This window comes from Lactuca sativa, chromosome 5 (genome assembly GCF_002870075.4).
Source record: "Lactuca sativa cultivar Salinas chromosome 5, Lsat_Salinas_v11, whole genome shotgun sequence".
Lineage (NCBI taxonomy): Eukaryota > Viridiplantae > Streptophyta > Magnoliopsida > Asterales > Asteraceae > Lactuca > Lactuca sativa.
In genome coordinates, this window is record NC_056627.2 from 35,865,980 (window position 1) to 35,870,524 (window position 4,545).

Genomic DNA, 4,545 nt, shown 5'->3' on the forward strand with positions numbered 1-4,545 from the left:
CCTCGTTAGGAGGTGGGACTAGAGTAGAATCACACATTTTATTATCTGCCCCGTCTTGATTATATCATAATGTGCATGACCTAAGTTTTCATGCATGATAACTCCTCTCTTGGCCTGAATCAAAATGATACAAGAACCGTCCGGACAGTTTAACGACTACTCAGCAACAAAATGAAAAGACCAAGCTTCTCACCTTTGGGAGCTCTGGTCTTATTCTACAAGAAGACAAAATCCAGAGGGTGCGCTCATACCAACACTAATGCACCGGATCCCATCAGAACTCCGCAGTTAAGCGTGCATGGGCAAGAGTATTACTAGTATGGGTGAAATTTGGGAAGTCCTCGTGGTGCAGACCTCAACAGGACTTGCATTAGAAATCATCACTCTTTGCCTTGCATAGAGGAATCAGTTGACCAACCGCAAGGAACGACGTACCTTTCAGAAATGAACCTATGATCCGAATATCACCAGTTATGAGTGTTAGTGAAGGGTGTCCCGAGAGCAATCTTACAAATTCGATGCGGACACTACGAGTCTGTAGTGATACCTATCGGATAGGACCAATACACCCGTAATATTCATGAACTTAATGAATAGGGTACACCATTTTTACTTGGATCAGTTCGTCATTGTCTTTATAAATGACTTACTTATCTACTCTCATAGTAAGAAGGAAATCATATTGAGCATCTACAACAAACCCTGGAAACATTACGATCAGAGAAGCTTTACGCAAAGTTCTTTAAATGCGAGTTTTAGATTTGAAGAGTCGAATTCCTAAGACACATTACTAGTAATGTGGGAATTCTTGTGGACCATGCCAAAAATCAAAGCTGCTGAGAATTTGTCAACATCGAGGATGCCGACAGGAATTCGCCAAATTCTAGGTCTCGCTGACTTACTGTCGAGAGTTCATTCAGAAATCCTTGCGGATTACGAACCTCTTATGACTTTGACTCAGAAGGGAGTGACCGTTGACTGGGAAGACAAGCAACAGGAAGAAAACCTGGGAATTTCAAGTGAGAGGCTAAATCCTTTTGGAAATCTCACTCTGGGAAGGTTTGAAATGCTTCAGAAAGCATGGTAAGCCAAATCCATAATAGTTAGGACCTCCGAGATTCTTGCAAGAATTGGTCCTGTAACTCACAAACCCAACCTACACCACGAACTCAGTAACGTACATTTTACCCTTCACGTATCGAACTTGAAAACGTACCTTTCTGTCAGGATTCTCATAATCCTACTTGTCGAGATCGAGATCGTTGAGTGCCTCACCTCCGTGGAAGAACCGTAGTGACCATGGACTGAGAAATCATGCGAACAAATCAGAACCGAGCCATTTGGGATGGTTCGTTGGAATACCAACCAAGGATCCAAATTCAATTGGAAGCACAAGAATCAATCGATTAGGAAGTATCACCACCTCTTGAATTGATCCTTCATACCTACTTCCTTACTTAAAATTCAAATTTCGAGACGAAATTCCCTGTAACAGGGGGATGATGTGACAACCTGAAAATTTTTATTTTTTTAAAGCTTAGTCAATCAACCCAACTGGGTGTCAAAATCAATAGTACAGCAGGTTACAGGTTGCTCTAAGGAGTTTTGAGCCTAATACACTTAAGGAATAAGTGTTAGAAAGTTCCCGCTAGAACCACAGTGTAGCAAAGCGGACCCTAACCCCATCTAAGTCAGTTCACGGCCACAAGACCATGAGTTTACGACCGTAAACTCATGTGTCCGTAAACTCAAGGTTATATATAGAGCATTGGGTCATTACCTCTCATTTCTTCCTTTCCTCTCATTTCGTCCCTGATCTTCAAAACTCGTAAGCTTATTGTCTTAACTAGTTGATATCTTGCATGAACTAGTAATCTTACATGATTTCATCTGTGAAATCATTCCATTTTGTAGATCTTCAAGTTCCACCAAGAACACCAAGAACACATACTCGTGTTCTTGGCCAATATCGACCATTTGAGCTCGTGGATTGTAAGTACTCTTGATCCAACTCATAATACACCATGTTTATCATATTTAGAGCTTAGAAAACAGAAGAAATCATAGGATTCAAGGAGTTTACGGCCAAGGCATGTTCTTGGGCCGTAAACCCTTTTAATGGTGGAAATGACACCCTAACACCTTAGTAAGCTTTGGTTAGTGACATAGAACCTTAACCCATTGACCTAAGGACCAAACTTCACGAAATGGTACTCCTTACCATGACTTTATGGCCATAAACTCATGGGGGAGTGGTCCTAGGTCCGTGAACACCAAACAAGGTCATTTTAGGACCTTAAACCCACCCAAACACTTGTTTAAAGCTTTGGAGCACTTAACCACTTAAGCCTTTAGAGTTTTAAGCCCCTCTTGGTGACCAATGAAGAGTTTACAGCAAGGAGTAGACTCCCCTGGGCCGTAAACTCCAATAAAGATGGTCATTGGACCTTTATACATGTTAAATTAGTGCCAAAATCACTAATTATTTATATACATATGTCTTCATATGTAATTAGGATCATTGTGTGTGTCTAAGTCTTCACTTGACACTAAGCACTTGTCCGACACTTCCTTCCGATCCACTCACTGCAGGTGAGTTCATACCCCTAAATCAATCGTTTAAATGCTTCTAAATGATTTAATGGGGGGGGGGGGGAATACCGGTTGAATCATGCAAGTTATTATATCAATTATGTGATTAATAACTAGCATACTAAAGGGTTTACTACACTTTAAGCTGTTTTACCAAACAGATTTTTGTAAATGGCCTTCCAAAACGTTTTACAAACTGACATCAAGTCATTATCACTTATTTATTGTTCAAAACCTTTAAATGTTTTACAAAACATCTTTTATACTTTAAATTGTTAAAAGCATGCCTGTATATAAATATATATATATATATATATATATATATATACATACATATATATATATATATATATATATATATATATATATATATATATATATATATATATATAGTTATATAAATAATATTTAAAGGACTTAGGAAGGCTAACCCGCTTTATTCCCTTTTCCCCATTGGGATGTGGTCTGGTTGGGTATCGGGTATCCGTCCTAAGGTCATTTAAATATCAGTTATATATCATGTGTACATATATAGACATAAGAGTTCTAATCAGTCAGTTCAGTACCTTTGGGTAGCAAAGGTATACGTTCATATACTCTTACATGGATACTTTTACATACATAATATATGATGGGTTACTATTACATTTTATATGTATAGATTCTGTTATATTAGGAGTACCTTTACGGGACTAACCATTCCTACACCCTGCTGTTGGATACAAAGGATAATGAACATCTACGGATGCCTACGGTTAATACTTATGTTAGGAGTACCTTTACGGGACTAACCATTACTACACCCTGCTGTTGGATATAGAGGATAATGAACATCTACGGATGCCTACGGTTAATACTTATATTAGGAGTACATTTACGGGACTAACCAATCGTACACCCTGCTGTTGGATACAGAGGATATTGAACATCTACGGATGCCTATGGTTAGTACTTATATTAGGAGTACCTTTACGGGACTAACCATTCCTACACCCTGCGGTTGGATACAGAGGATAATGAACATCTACGGATGCCTATGGTTAATACTTATATTAGGATTACCTTTACGGGACTAACCATTCCTACACCCTGCTGTTGGATACAGAGGATAATGAACATCTACGGTGGTTCAAGGTTAATACTTTTCGGCAGTCGCGATGTCAGGTTCATCCTATTACAAAAGGATAATACTTATATGGCTATATTTTTCCTATTAGTTTTATTTTGTGATACCTTCACATAAAAGATGAGGTAGACTATATATATTGTTAATAGTAGTCATACGAGGGAAAAACCATCTTTCTTACTTTCAAAACAATTAGGTTTTGGTAGAAGATTTTGTCTATACTAATAGGAATCATAGAGATTTCTAGGGTTTTTCAAACGCTTTCCATTACTTACAAACATTTACATACTTATACGAGCTTTCTTCAAAACAATGTCAAGACTTTCATTACAAGTTTTACAAATCAAAGACACATTAATACTTATGAATTCACCAGCTTTTTGGCTGATACTCGCTTTTAAAATAACTTGTATTCTCAGGTCACAAATAGACAGGTACGACGACCAGGTTTGTGAAGACGGAGCAGTCCAGACTCGTCTTATATTCTAATTATTCATTTTATTGTTGTATTTTATGAAAGAACACACTTGTAGCTAAAATTATACTATTAATGCAATGGATGATGTTGTTGCTTGTTTACTACTTTGCATTGTTGTGATACATTACATGACGTCTCTCCGCCTCAGAACATTTCCGCTGTTCCGGTTTTGGGGTGTGACATAGGGTTAAGGCACAACATCAGAAACGATGGGAGTTTAGAACCTTTACCATACCCATGGGTAAATGGGAAGACAACACCATGGATTTTGTGACTAAACTGCCCAAAACAAGGTACAGTCACAACATGATTTGGGTGGAAGTTGATCGCTTCACTAAGAGTTTGCATT

General features: G+C 38.1%; 1 pseudogene; it reads left to right on the top strand.

Moving 5' to 3' along the window:
* Positions 1 to 237: 237 nt before the first annotated feature.
* Positions 238 to 355, top strand: LOC111900743 (5S ribosomal RNA; annotated as a pseudogene).
* Positions 356 to 4,545: the final 4,190 nt, after the last annotated feature.